Raw genomic sequence first — 15,674 nt, 5'->3', positions numbered from 1 at the left:
CTATAAAAAATTTTTTTGGAAGGCGGGATCAGGTAAATATATTGTTTTGAGCCTACTGTTGAAAGTATGCTTGATTTTAAGGTATGAAGCATTTTAAGCAGTTGTGAAATGCACTGGGTAAGAAAGTATGTGAAGTAGGTAGAAGTGACTGCAGCCCTCTGAAACCTCCTAGGAACATCTGGCAGTGGTGGTGCATAACCAAGAGCCCTCACGAGGGGAGCCACCTGCTCCAAACAGAAAAGGCAGGGTTCGCTCCAGAAGCTCCAAAAGAACTGGTCCATAGCCTGGCTCTGTGACTCTTTTCACTACTGATGCTGCTGGTTCCTAAGCCACCTGAAGTGCAAATCACTCCAGCAGATCCTGAACAGCCAAAGGGAACATGCACGGAAGGACCAGTCAAACCGCCTTTCTTTCCCCCTTCCTCCCCGCCCACACCTGGGGAATTGGAGGATTTAGGAACAGTGGTAAAACAGCTTCGATGAATGCAGATTAGCTCCCGTGCCTTCCTTTGCCATAATCAATGTACTGTTTCATGGGGAAATCTCTGGGAGATGCAGCAGTAAAAACTGTTGACCCCTGAGCACATATCTTTTTAATATTCTGTGTGATGAAATGGGAAGTAGCCCTAAGGCATTTCTACTGAAACAGAGATAGAACGATTGCCTTGAGAAAAAAAATACTCATGCAATTGTTTGTGTTAGAGCTGAATGAGCCACTTTTTTCATGGGATACCACTGTACTTGAGAAAATTTGCCAAATATGCTTTATGACACTTAAATAACCAGCTGACATCTTCTCAAAAAATGAATGGAGAGTGGCACTTCAAACAAAACAGAAAACAAACTATTGCCAATGATAAAATTCAAATGTTCAAGCAAAAATTAAAATTTCAGAAATCTTGATTATACCAGCATAAGTTTGAGTTTCATAGCTTCCCAACACTTAAAGACTGTTTCTGATGAGATTGGTGATGATATTAAATGAATGTAATTTTAAAATATTGTATAATGAAACATAACATTTGACAGATTTGCATTACTCACTGAACCAATGTTTTCTAATAACAATGCAATTACATTACAAAATCATGCACGGGGAAAAAAACAGTCCATTTGAAGTACAAGACAGACCAACGGATTTCCGTGTAACAGGAGTACAAAACAAGTTCACTGATGGTTTTAGATTTCACACGGCAATTAACCTTTAAAAAACTACCATTCAAATTTTGACAAGGTATCAAAGAATAGTCACAATAATCTGAAAAGGCTATTAAAATATCCTTCCTTTCTGAGCTACCCATCTGGGAGATGAGATTTTTGTCATATGATTCAACCCAAAACATACATACATTTATTTATTTATTTATTAAAGATTTTATTTATTTGTCAGAGAGAGAGAGAGAGAGAGCACACAAGCCAGGGGAGCGGCAGAGGGAGAAGCAGGCTCCTCGCTGAGCAAGGAGCCCGAAGCGAACTGGATCCCAGGACCCTGGGATCATGACCTGAGCTGAGGGCAGTCACTTAATCGACTGAGCCACCCAGGCGTCCCACATTTATTTATTTTTAAACACATAAGTAAATACATAAAATTTTTCTTTGCTTTCATTTCCACTCCAATAAATAACAAGAAGATATAACCCCTATAAACAAAAATTCTCTGGGTTTCTCAAAATAAGAGTATAAGAATCCTGAGACCAAAAAGTATGAGAACCACTGACACCTGCCTAGCATCACAAGGAGTTTGGATTTTATTGTAAGCATGATTGGTGGTCAGCCCTTAGAGGTTTTTTTAATGAAGGTTCTTTTAACATAGCAGCCTTTTGGTTTTATTCTTCTAGAAAACAGCAATTCTCAGAGCATAATTCTCAACTACTCATTCCAAAAAAATTTTTTTTTGCATATTAGGTAGATAAAATAGAGAACACAAGGAAAAAGAAGACAATCTCTGCCACAAAAATTAACAGCAGTCAAAAAACTAATATTCTATTTGTTCTATGACCCTGTTTGGCACCTTATTAGCTTTGCCCCAACTTCACGAAATTCACCGAGCATGAGGTACAAGATTTATCAATTAATACCTTCTCGGAAGACTTTAAATAAGAGAAAAATTTAAATGTTTCGAGTAGACAACTGTCCTTAGAGGCTTCACATAAATGTTAGCAGTAAGAAAGACGCAGATGTGTCTCCCTGATAATCTGCTTTCTCCTACACCACATTTCCTTAGGACAATTAAAGTAGCAGCCTCTGCTATCCCCCCAAGGTAAACATGGCTGCCACCGTGAAGAGAATTCGCTGTTCACTTTCTCCCTTCAAACCTGCTTCTCTCACACTAATTTAATAACTTCCTATGTACTATGTATATATAGTACAGTATTTGGTTTTCTATAATACCAAAATCTTTGTAACATATTAGGCAGTAGAAAATAGTTTGTTGGAAATAAAGTTCAGGTTAGGAAATATTTCATCTACCAGCAGTAATTTTTCATTTAAAAATAGCCTTTTCTGGGGCACCTGGCTGGCTCAGTTGGTGGAGCATGCAACTCCTGATGTCAGGGTTGTGAGTCTGAGGCCCTTCACTGGGTGTAGAAATTACTTAAAAATAAAATCTTAAAAAAAATAAAAGAAAAAAATACCCTTTTACTAAAGACCCAGTGTTCACTTTCTTAGCTTCACTCATAAAAGGATTTTAGAGGTTGTATATGTTGGTAGAATTGCAACCCTCATAATTACTTTATACCCAATAATTATATGTTATTATAGAAAGACAGTAAAATCAAAATACAGGTTGTCCCAAACTTGAGCATCTGATTTTCCTATTACTCAAGCCAGACACCATTACCTATTGACATCCCCAACCAACACCCACTTCGTAGTGTATATCACCGCCTCGTGATGATTTTGAGTACCTGCCAGCAGCTGTATGCTAGGAAGAGTTCAGGATCGAATTTGACATTTTGAGGAGTCTTTCATGGCACTGGCAAGAGAAAGTAGATAATAGAGTATCCCAGAATTTCAGGTAAACATGTGCTGACCCCGTAGGTCCCACAGAAATACTGCTGAGTAGTATTAAATTAACTAGAAAATCCACTAATTCACATAAGGAAATTCTACAATATTTATTGAAAGGGGAAGGAGTGGGGCGTCTGGTGAGAGAACAACCAGCAGGGACCAGAAGTAACTGCACCGCGACTTACCTCCGCTGCCAACTGCCCATGCTCCGACGAACAGGTGCCTGGCACTCACCCCTATCTCCTAAGGCCCCAGGAAAGGGAGAGAGAAGGAACCATGGGAAGAGAGGACGTCCTGGGATGCACCCCTGCCAGAAAGGGTGTCCGACATGGGGGGACAGGGGACGGGGCCTGGGGGAAGGGCTATACAAGAGAAAGCAACAGCAAGGAACAGCTGTTCGGAGCCTGACCTTACATCTTGAGCAGGAGGTGCTTCTGGGTAGTTTCTCATCATTTTTAATGATGACAATAATATTATTTTGGGAAGAGAAGCCTGCTCTAACAGTAATTAAAAACTTTACCATTTTCTAGACTTTCTAGGAATGTAGATCATTCCAATAAGCCCCCTAGTAACACATCTAAATGTAGTTTGACTACTACACTTGACTTTTTACTACACTTTTCATGAACAGAGATATGAAAATAGGTGGGACCTTGGTAATCACTTCTCTATTCAGAAACCTAAAGTATAATAATGGCTGAAGGTCAAAATTAGTCCCTCACTATAGAGTAGGTATGTTTGCTGGTGCTAGGTAGTCAAGATTACCACTTCCAAAAACACTGGTGGCAATTAAAAAAAAAAAAATCTTTACAAAGAAAACAAATACTACATATGTCCCAAACCAAGTGTAGAACTATAAAAACAAGGTATATTTTCCAACTGGGCTATCAATTAATAAACAGCCTAAACTAAGGGCTATTTTGTGATTCAGCGGCAGAAAGACAGGTCAATGCTTTCCATTCAGACTTGGCCAATAAGATTGTTTGGGGTTCAAAATAAAATAAATTATATCAGTGATATTTGCAAAAGAATGAATCTTCACAAAAACAAAACCCAGATATAATGCTAATCTGAGTTGAAAAGGCAAAGCAAATTTATTAGGCAGGTGCATTCAGAACAGTGGTGCTTCAGAAATTCTAACGTGTACAGTAATCATGTCTAAAACACTTATACCCTCTAACTGAATATGGGGATTGCTCTTGCTCATATACCACTACAGAAAAATTCAGGAGGTAAAAAATAAGGAACTAGACGTGCCCAAAGAAAAAGAAAGTAGAAACTGAAGAAAATTTCACAGATTTTGTGTTTAGGTAACAGCTACTGGGTTTATCAACATTTCTAGAATTACATACATTTTGGTTTATTGTCTATTCTTTGGTTGCTTAGATGATCTCTAAAAAAATCATCTTTTTCTTGCACATGACATCACTTATTTGCACAGCAACTACAACAGGACAAACCATACAAATAGCTCTTACTCTACCAAAAGAGAAGGGGAGGGAGTCTGATGTTTTTGAGATACTCTGGATTTGAAGGACACAAGAGGAGACTGTAGAAACACTGTAAGCAAAACTCTAAAATGACTGCTATAATGACTGCTGTACGGATGACTGCAGCAGACTGCAGTCCGGGAAGCTGAAGGTAAGGGACGAGATGCTTGGATTCTGTGGATTTAGTATCATGTTCAATTAGCAGTTTCTCTGAGGCTCTGAGTGGTTTCAAAATCACTTTATAAAAGAACTTATTTCAACCTCAGAGGAAAAAGTTTAAAGGGGACATAAAAGATGGAGAAATGTCCTTAACAGCAAGAAAGCACAAAAGGAGAAAACAAATGGTTACATTCCACTTTAAGGCAGTGGCTAAAAAACAAATATAGTAACAGTATATCACTGATATTTACCAGGGAGCTCAGACATGTATTCTGAAAAGTTCCCGAAGTGAGGTCACTGTCCCCCACCTTGGTTAAAAGCTGAAATCCAAAGAGCAGGTTCTAGAACATAATTCTCATCATTCAAATGTGAATCAAGGCAGTTGGCTAGGCTTTTCTGACTGTTAAGCAACTTGTCCCTACACATTGGCACAATTCAGCACTTTACAGTCTCTGACTTAATTCTCATAACCAGTCTATGTATTATTATATCCACTGTAAATCATACATGTTCTGGAACTTCTCCTTTGCTGGTGGGACGTTAAATCATTGCTGTTGGACCCACTGGTGCCAAGGTCTATGCTACTTTATAAGAAATGCATTAGAAAAAACAAAACAAAACACCAGAGAAGGCAGACTGCATCCATTCATTCAAAAAATATTTACTGAACACCTTCTACATACCAGACACGTGGGACACATTAATGAACAGACACAAAATATTTGCCCACACAGAACTCACAGCCTACCAGCAGTGGGGAAAGAGACAATTCACCATCAATCAATTAACCAGGTAATATCTTAGAAGGTAATAGATGCTATAGAAAAAGAAAATGCAGAGCTCTGCAAGAAGGATACAGAGCTTAACATGCAATTATAAATAGAACAGACCTCACTGACAAGGGGATATTTTAGTGAAGTCTGGAAGGAGCTGAGGAAACTGGCCATGAATGCACCTGGGGAAAAAATATTACAGGCAGAGGGAAAACCCAACACAAAGACCTGAAAGTGGGAATGTGCCTAATGTATTTCTGGATCAACAAGGAGATAAAGATGAATGGAATGGAGGGCAGGAGAGGGAGAGAAGTGGGAAAAAGGGCAGAGTTAGTGATAGGCAGATTTGTGTTGGGCTTTGTGAATCAACAAGAGGAACGGGACTTATTCTGAGTAAGATGGAAAGCCATGGGACAGTTTTAATGTAAACTAACTCCTGTTTTAAAAAGATCACTCTGGTTGTTATGCCCATAATGTACTAAAAGGAAGCCAGCGAAGGAGAAAAGAGGGGCCACTGTAATAATCCAGTCAAGAGGTGCTGGAAACTTGGACAAAAGTGTGAGTAGACAGAGGTGGGGAAAGGGGCTGAGCGCCTGGATTTATGTGGGTAACAACAGGGTTCTGGATACATTTTGAAGATACAGTAGCAGGATCTGATGTGGAGAGAAAAGAGTAAGGATGATTCCAAGGGCATTAGCTTGGATAACCTGAGAAATGGACTTACCACCCACCAAAATGGGGCAGGCTGCAGGGAGAGCAGGTTTGTAGAGAAAAATAAAAAACTCAATTTTAATCCTGTTAAAATTGAGGTATCTTTTACATATTCAAGTTAAGAAGTCAAAAAAGTAGTTAACATGTGTTTCAGAAGTTTCAGCGCACTACCCCAGATGGAAATATACATTTGGGAGTCTTACGCAGCTACGTGGTATTTTATTAAGCTCTTGTAACTGCTTGTGACAAGAGTCCTATAGGAACTGAGCCCTGAAGCATTCCAAATTAATAGGTTGGTAAGAAAAAAACAGTGCAAATTTTAAAAAATGACTGAAAAAGTGAAACCAGTGATCTAGTAGCATAGGAAGAAAAGTAGCAGCATGTGGTGTCCTCGAAATCAAGTGAAATATGTCAAAAAAGAGGGAATGACCAATTATATCAATGCTGCCAATAGGTAAAGATGAGAAATGACTGCTGGATTTAGCAACCTGGAATACCTTCTTTGGAAAAAGTCCTAGTGACCATATCCCACCTCACCCCAGAAGATAATTATGGATTGAATATGATGTTATCCTTTCAATTTGCATATGAATTGAATGTTTTTCTAAAGGATTATCCAAAAGAAAGGATTTACTCCAATTTAATATTTGGGACTCAAATCAATTGATCTGTTAAGAAACACCATTAAGAAAGTGATAAACTATAAATGCTAACAGTTATTTGTTAATATTCAATTCCTATCACTTAACCAAACAAAACAACCTCCACGCAAACTGGAAATAAAATATAGATTTTGTCCTAATGAGGAATTATGACAAACTAAAAGCCAGTATCGCACCACTGTTTATTCTATTACAATAAAGAACAACACAAGTTTGCACATTACCACCACTACTATTTGATAATGTTCCAGAATCATTTTATAATGTTCTAGAAAGTTAGCGTTAGTGCAGCATGCCATAAAACCAAAATAAAAGGTGTAATTATTAGAAAGAAGTAGAAATAAGTGTCATTATCAGCAACTGATTATATAACTAGGAAACCCAAGAGAATAAACTGCTCTTAGAGTAAAAGCTCTTAGAGTAAAAGCCAGCTATAAAATAAATATACAAAAATCAACGACTGTCTTACACTAGCAATAGCCAATTTGAAGAACCCATCACAACAGCAACAAAAACATAAACACCGAAGAACCCTAACAAGACATATTAGGACGTAAATGAAACAAAACAAAACAAAACCCAAAACCTCTTCGAGGAGAGCTAGAAGGTCCGGATAACCTTTCATGTCCCTTGAGAGAGACAGTCACTACATGTAGACGACAGTCCTTTCCCAAAAAACAACAACGCACATAACTGTAAGTGGAAAACTGCAACAGAATCAGGAAAGGGGAAAGCAGACAGCCTAGTTGCAACTTAGCCCACCTGAAACAGTGAAATGCTACGTCTTAAGTGAGGAAAACTGAGAAGTACTTCCAGTTTACTCACAAACTGGAGGAGAAAGGATGACAGGCTAAAGTAAGGTTAGTAAAGGCTACTGACGACACCCTACATCCCAGGATGCCCTTCCAACTTAACTTGCAGCAAATGTCTGGCCGACAGTCCCCGAGCTCAGCAAGACTGGAGACTGATTCATAGGAGCAGATAAAACAGTTAAGTCTCTGGGCCGTGAGAGCACAGGAACCTTCCCCAAAGTGACTCTATACAAAGAGGATGCTGAAGACTCCTGCCAGATGCCTCCGAGAACACTGGCAGCTAGATCCTTTCCACAGCTCAGGATGCTGGAAGACCACACTCTCTGACCAGCCCAAGAGGAAAGACCCTACAAAAGGCCCCAGCGAACAACTGAGAAGAAACAGTAAACAGTCAAAAGGCTGCCACTGGGGAGGGAGACTCGGGAATGGGAGTGGTAGGGGAGAGAGGGGGCAAGGGACATTTATTTTACAATAAGCCTTTTAGTACTCTTAGACTTAAACTATGTGCATGCATTAGTTTAAAGATAGTAAGATAATAATCTTTATCTGAAAGGACAGATGAGTGTAATTCTGATTTTCTAAGGAATATCATGACTTGCTCTAACAGATATTTCTATGTATTCTAAATCTACAATTTAAAAGACTTGGCATTAAGTTTAGAGATCAACACATACACGAGCAAGACCTAAAATAGAAGCAAACCCAAAGCTAGTCCAGAACTTAACATGTAATAAAGGAAAGACCACAACCAATGAGGAAAGGATGGACTATTTAACAAATGGTGCTGGTAGAACTGATGAGTTAGCGAGGAGATGGTGTAAGACAATTCACATCCATACATTAATACATAATTAAATGTAAAAATCTAATATATTTCCAAAATTTGTTACATCATCTCTACACTTTCCCAACAGAAATGTTTACAAGGAAAAATCATAAAGGACAAGACAAAGCTTGACTACATAAAACTATTTTGCTGTTTGGAAAATACCATAAAGTAAATTAAAAGACAAATAATGAGCTGTGAGGGAAAAATCACTGCAAATATGATAAAGGCACAATACTCTATATGAAACAGGTATTTATAATCATTTTTTAAAATCATCAATTAAGAGTAAAGGGGGCAAAGTACCTGAACAAACACCTTTCAAAAGGTAAAACAAGAAGCAAATCACTAATTTCACTAGTTTCCAAAGAATATAAAATAAGATCACATTTTTATAGAAAATTAGGAAAGATTAAACACTGGAATGCTGACACAGTGGGGAAACCATTAGGTGCATAAGAGAATCAATGTGTCTTGGCATAAGCAGTTTGGCAACGTGCCTCAAGAGTCATAAAGAGTTCACCTCTGCCCCAGGAATTCTGCTATAAATCTAGCCCAAGCAAGTCTGAGAAACCAAGACTTTCAGGCATAGGCATTTATCCCAGCTCTGCCTGCGAGTCTGCTTTTACTTTCTGAGCCTACTACCTCCTTTGCCAGATTCTGCTGAAGGCCTTCCTCTATCTGGTTCATTCCATCTTTCCAAAACTCTATGTTGCAGGCATCCGTATTACCCTGATTCCGCGGACAAAGCAAACGCAATCAAAGAATTGGGTAATTAATAAAGGCCACTTAGATCTGAAGTGGCCAAGGTAGGATTTGCAACCAGCATTTAATGCTGATTTTTTAACCACTAAAAAAAAAAAAAGGAAATATGTCAGACAACAGAAAACTACTTAAATAAACTTTGACATATCCATCATGAAAAATCTTATATTCAAAGATTTGAAGGCATGGAAAATGTCTATAGTATATTAAGTAAAAGGGCAGTATTTAAAACTGCAGATGAAATTAAAATTGCCAATTTTAAAACATTCAGACAAATAAGGGACAAGTGGAAGCATACCATCTCATGAACAGTTGTTTATTTCTGATGATGTGACTGTGATTTTAATTTTAATTTTGGGGGTATTCCCTAAATGTCTACAACAGGGACAATTTCTTTTTATTTTAAAACGTTTAGAAGCCAAAGGAACAACAGATCCTCTCAAATGTAGGTGCTCTGAAGCCCTCAATTTTGAAACGTGATGAAAAAAGAGGAAAGATTAGGTGAGAGATTACTATTTTAGCAGTAGAGCATTACTGTTTGAACTACAAGATACATCAAATGAGAGGGATTTCCATAATTATTTTTCTGAGTTAAAATGGGAAAAAATCATCCTTTCAGAATTTGCTTCATAGTCCATAATGGATATTTAATTAGCACATAAGACAGGAGATAATTGCAAAAAAAAAAAAAAAAAACACCTCTCTTGACTCCCAAAGATCAGAATCACTACTAAATCGCCTACTAAAAACATTTTGGAATTGATTAATTGAATTCTGATTATTATTTACATAGTAAAGTTTAAAAGGTTTCAAAAAGCAAAAAGCCTAAGACATATAAATGATGTATTTCTGTACTACTTTGTTCAGAACTGTTTTAACAGCTCCTTTCAAGGCTAACCGGAATTAGATGGCTGTAGAATACCTGTTTTGAGCATAACAGTGAACATTTTCAAAAATTAGCTTTGGATGTGTGTATGTTGGGGAAGGAAAGGAGTGAGCAAATTTGTAGACAAAGTATGTTTTTCCTTTGTTAAAGTATAATACTATAAGTGGTTTAACTTTTCTTTTCGTAAAGAATCAAGGCAAAGCACTTTCTAGGAACAAAACAAGTCAAAGGCTGATAATGACTTTTCTTTGGCCACAAATTACCAGAAGATTTTTGCATGGCTGTAGGATTGTATTTCACTTTTAAAACTTCTGAAATATAAGAAGTCTTAAGACTTTGGAGAAATGATATGTACAATTCTTAGGCTTCTGTGCTCAGAAAGGAAAACTTTAAAAAAACATCGTTTCCACCACATTTTGGAACTTTGTTAAACAAGTTCTCAGTGCAAAGACTGGGAAGAATGAATATTCCTCATAGCTGCGAGCAGTATCACCCTATACAACAGCACTAATAATTCTGTAATTACTTAGAAAGAAAAACTGGAACTGTATGAGCTCACCCTTACCTGAGCTGAGGCCAAGAAATGAAAAGGGTGATTCAAATTCTTCGGAAAAGGAAGAGTCCTATTTTGAAACCCAAAGGTAGGAGGACCCGCCCACTTCCCCTGGAGGACTCGTTGCTATAGGAACCCGCAGTAACCCTTCAAAGCCAGTACAGTCTGGGGGGAGGGGGATTCTCCCAGAGGTTGGGGGATGGTTAAAAGAAGGAAACTGGGAGAAGGTAAAGAAAGAGAGTTTGAGAGGTTAAAAGACAACGAAACTCCTCGGCTGTGGCAGGGGTCAGAGAAGGAGGGCTGAGTAACCCCAAAGGAAACTCAGAACATCAGTGAGAACAAAGACCTGGACGCTAGAGTCACATTATAGTTAAGTTTAAGTTTGAACCATTAGACACTTCCCTCTCTCCCCGGTGGAAAACAAACCACCCTTTGTCAGTTCCTGTCTATGGAAAATGAAGCTAGACTTTTATCTCAATTACAAACTGCTACTTCGTAAAATTGAAATCTTGACTTTTATTAAACCCGCGGTTCCCAAACTCTGCTGCAAATTGGAAACACCTAGGGATCTTTAAAATACACATTGTTTTAATTGGTCTGGGGTGCTATTTAAGCTTAGAGTTTTAAAACTCTCCAGTGGTTCTCTTCTGCAGCCAATTTTGGGAACTACTGTAGTCCGTGATTTGGCGAGGTGGTAGAGTGTTTAAAAAAAAGAAAAGAAGGCACAATTATCTCCCTTTGTCTTTTTAAGGCTAATAATAGAATTAGCTGGCTTTCTCCAAGCACACAGGACAATAGGTTTCTTGACAATTAGGAATCCCCAGCATACTCTAACAATACTTTCTTTGAGATTAAAAGACTAGGCAGTATAACCTTTTTCTTCCCAAGATAGCAAACATCCTTCCTACCCAAACACCAAACTTATACACCTATTTTAAGAGCGAATGGGCCATGAATGCCGATCAAAACTTGGAAGGACGAGCTCCAGGGCCAGAAGGAAATAGAATCCCAGTAAGCCCACCATCATTCGACGGGGTTCTGAGGCGACCAGGACTGGGAAAGGCCGGGGTGTAGGTCCCTGGAGCCCCCAACGCGGGCCCCGCTGGCAGCGCCTCAATAAAGTTACTCCGGGAAGTTTGCTCCGGTTTCCAACCATGCGCCTCCCTGGCCCAGGGGCGCGGCCCCCGCCACCTGCTCGGCGCCAACGCTCCCCCGCCGCGCCCCCTCCCTGGACCTCCGCCACCTCCGCTGGTCGCGCACTCTGCGGGCGGCCGTATGGCCGGCTGGAGCCCGGGTGGGCTCGCTTCGCCCCTCCCCGGCGCCCCTTGGCTGCAGCTGGCCCTGCCCCTCGGACCACGGCGCCGGGACCCCAGCGCGCGGGCCCGGCACCGTCCCGCTTGGGACCCCTCGGGAAGCCCGCCGGTGCAACCAACGTCTCTCCAGCCAAGGCGAGGGATCTGGGCGCCCCTGCATCCCCCGGCCTGGCGCCTGCCCGCGGCCCCGTCCCTGCCCAGCGGCGCTCGGCACCTTCGGCCCGGGGTCGGGAGCGCGCCCCTGGCCGGGCGGTCCGGTGCTGCGCACGCGCGAAGGCGCCCGCCAGCTCGCCCGCGGCGCCCTCACTCACCGTCCGCGCTCTTCGTCACCTCCGGCGTAGCCGCCGCCTGCACTGCTCGCCGCTCGACGCCCCGGCCCGGTGCCCACTCCTCAGGCCCCGGCCCGGGCACTCGGGGATCCAGCGCCCGGCGGGCTTGGCGGGCACCCGCACGCAGGGCACGCTCCGCGGGGCCGCGCGCGCGCTCCCGGGCGCCGGGAGGGGGCGGGGCCAAGCAGGCCGCGCGCCCGGAGGCAGCCTTGGATAAGGGGCATGCGCACTGCCTGTCCCTTCCTAGGTCCGGTGGCGAAGAGGGCGGTGACCCTGGACCAGTGAATGGGAGCAAAGTGGAAGAGGGCTAGGATTCCTCCTCCCTGAGAGGCAAGTTCACCCGTGTCCCACAGACTGCAGGCTTTTTTTCTGGTTCCTTCAACTAATGTGTTCAACATTTATTGAGCACCTACTTTGGCAGAGCTTTTTGTTCAGGATACAGGGCGTTCTCCATTAATGGGGAACTATTGGCTTGCGATTCCTTTTCCTGAACTGATTGCGTCCTTGTTTTTGAACAGATATGGGAGTGCGCTACACTCTTAAGCAGTTTGGGGAAGGAGACTTGCTACTGGATTGGGGTGATGCCGAAAACTTCATTGAGAAACCTGGAAGAACTGGTGTCAGAAGTTCACCTGGAGAGAAAGGTGAACATAAAGGAATGAATTGCAAAAAAAAAAAAAAGTATACACACACACACACACACACACACACACACACACACACACGAACCCTACTGGGACAAGTTTAACCTGAGTGTATTGTTCATAGTGAAGGGCAAAAACGATGGCTGAAAGGGTAGTTGAAGCTCATTTGGAAATTATTTTTAATGCTTAACCTCAAAATTTTACCTTTTTTCAGAGGGTAATTGAAAAATGTTGAAGATTGGGGGGGAGGGGAGGTAAGTTCTGATTAAATGCAGAATTTAGAAATATAAAGACTAGAGACATACAATGTATATATCCCTGTCCGAAGTGGTAGGGTCCTAATTCCAGTGTCGGCACCAGGAATAGAAAGCATGAATAGTTTTCAAAGATAGTGAAGGACAGGAGAATTACTTAGCTTTTGTCACTGCCTTTTTGGGTGTACAGAGCTATTTATAATAACAGATACCAACTTCATTAGATTAGATCATCATCCTTGGTACGTATTTATTAGTGGATAAATTAGACCTCTAAAATATATGGCTCCAGTCACTGAATGTTTTTTCTAACTGGAGTTGTGCCCTGGTAGAATTTACTTCTACTCAACTGAAAAACTTAAATTTGAGAGACTATGTGTATGTATGGATGTGTGTGTGTATATGGGTGTGTGTGTGTGTAGACACATGGGCTTTGGGAAACAAAAACGCCTTTTGTAAAGCCCAAGTGTTCCATAACAAACTGTCCAATATTGTGCAAATGGCTAATACCTCTGAATCTTACTGTGCTCATCTGTAAAATAGAATCATGATGGTTAATTTTAATGTGTCAATTTGGCTATGCCATAGCACTAAGATATTTTGTCAAACATATCCTAGATGTTTCCACAAAGGTATTTTTTTCAAGGTAAGATTAACATTTAAATCAGTGGACATTGAGTGAAGCAGATTGCCCTCCATAATGTGGGTAGGCCTCATTCAATCAGTTGAAGGCCGTAATTGAAAAATACTGACATCCCCTGAGTAAGAAGAAATTCTGCCAGCAGACTGCAGTTCTTCCTTTGGGTCTCCAGCAAGCTGACCTACCCTCCAGATTTTGGACTTGCCCACCTCCACAGTCATGTGAGTCAATCCCTTAAAATAAGTCTCTCACTTTCTCTCTTTTGATATAGATAGGTAGGTAGGTAGATAGATAGACAGATATTGGTTCTGTTTTTTTGGAGGACCCTGACTAATATAACCTGCAAACTTATGAAAATTATGTAAGTTAATTACCATCTGAATCTGAGAAATGGAGATTCTAATCTTTAACTTGTGAGGTTATGAAAAATTAAATGAAAGTAGGTAGACAGGCAGCATGTATTAGGGTCTATATAAGCGGCAACTACTATTACTTGTGAATGAATAGCAGAGGCAAAACCAAAAGAGAAGAAAAGGTGGATATTGGCACTGAAAAGCATTTTCTGAGTTCACTGGGTAATAATATTACATTTAGTAAATGACTTTAAGAGTTAACAGAAAAATTTGGTCTTCCTAACTCAGACATGCTAGAAGGTGATATATATGAATATTTTAATTATTTGCAAATAAATGCCAAATGAGCTATTAAGTAAAGATGGACTTTAGGTGTACTTTTACTTTATTTGAGAGAGGGAGAGGGCCCGAGCATCTGCATGCACACGCGCGCAGACACATGTGCTAGTGGGGAGGGGAGGGGAAGCAGAAGGGTGAAAATCTTAAGCAGGCTCCATGCCCAGCTCAGAGCCCAACCCAGACTCAATCTCAGGACCCTTGAGAGCATGACCTGAGCCGAAATCAAGAGTCAGATGGTTCACCGACTGTGCCATCCAGGCATCCCTTCACTGTACTTTTAAAACACCAAACATGCAAAGCAGAGATAAAATTCACATCTGAACATCTTATTCCATATATATATAAGCATCAGTTCAATTCACTCTACTTGCTACTTGGAAGGAGAAACCTAAGAAGAGGTTACTTTTGAAATAATTCCCAGTCTCGGAGTAGGTACATGATACATAACTGAGTGTATTTATTGAATTCCTTCTGGGGCAGGCCCATAGCTATTGGGAGCATGCAAAAATGGATAAAATATTCCATTTAATCTAAAAATATTGCCACTTACTATGTAGTAGGCAACATCCCTACCCTCAGGGGATTTATCAAAGAGCCTGGAAAAAAATGAATAATCATAACTGTAATTTAAGGTAGGGTGTAGCCAATTCCTTTGGAGGGATGTGAATGATTGGGCCAATTACATTTTCTTCAGGAACTTGATGCCGGGGGCTCACTCTCTTAAACCTGCCTCTGTTGTGACCCCCAGCGTTGCACAGTTTGGTATGGTGCAAGCCAAAGGGGTAGAGTAGCAAGCATCTTTTAAAACTATTTTGAGCAAAGTTGATAAATATAAAATAAAATAACATTCTACTGACTCCCTTCTGAGCTTACAGGATAAAGTCAGAGATGGCAGGGTAGGAGAGACATTTACCATTCATTCAGATGTAGAAACTCCTGTTTTGTTTGTTTTCTCTTTATTGTCATGGCTGTTGTTTTGTTTAAAGGAGAAAGAAACTTTAGAGTTAAAAAAAAAAATCTGAGATAAATTTTCCCTGACCTAATGGAGATTTATGAGGAAAAATACATAAAAACTAAAATGAAAATAACAAAAGGTGGGGGGTTGGGTTTATAAAAAGACAAGGAATGATTGAGTTGGAAACCATTACACAGGCGGA

General features: G+C 40.5%; 1 protein-coding gene across 1 annotated transcript in view; it reads right to left on the bottom strand.

The window, feature by feature from the left end:
• Positions 1-12,404, bottom strand: part of BTBD3 (BTB domain containing 3) — a 33,838-nt gene extending 21,434 nt beyond the window's left edge. The window contains exon 1 of the mRNA XM_045809093.2: positions 12,270-12,404. The gene's annotated coding sequence lies outside the window, so the exon portion shown is untranslated. The remainder of the gene's footprint in view (positions 1-12,269) is intronic.
• Positions 12,405-15,674: the final 3,270 nt, after the last annotated feature.

The sequence above is a fragment of the Ursus americanus genome, chromosome 22, assembly GCF_024610735.1.
Source record: "Ursus americanus isolate L20-20 chromosome 22, mUrsAme1.1.p, whole genome shotgun sequence".
In the NCBI taxonomy this organism is placed as follows: Eukaryota; Metazoa; Chordata; class Mammalia; order Carnivora; family Ursidae; genus Ursus; species Ursus americanus.
The sequence above is the reverse complement of the archived record's forward strand: the minus strand, read 5'-3'. Positions and strand labels throughout refer to the sequence as shown.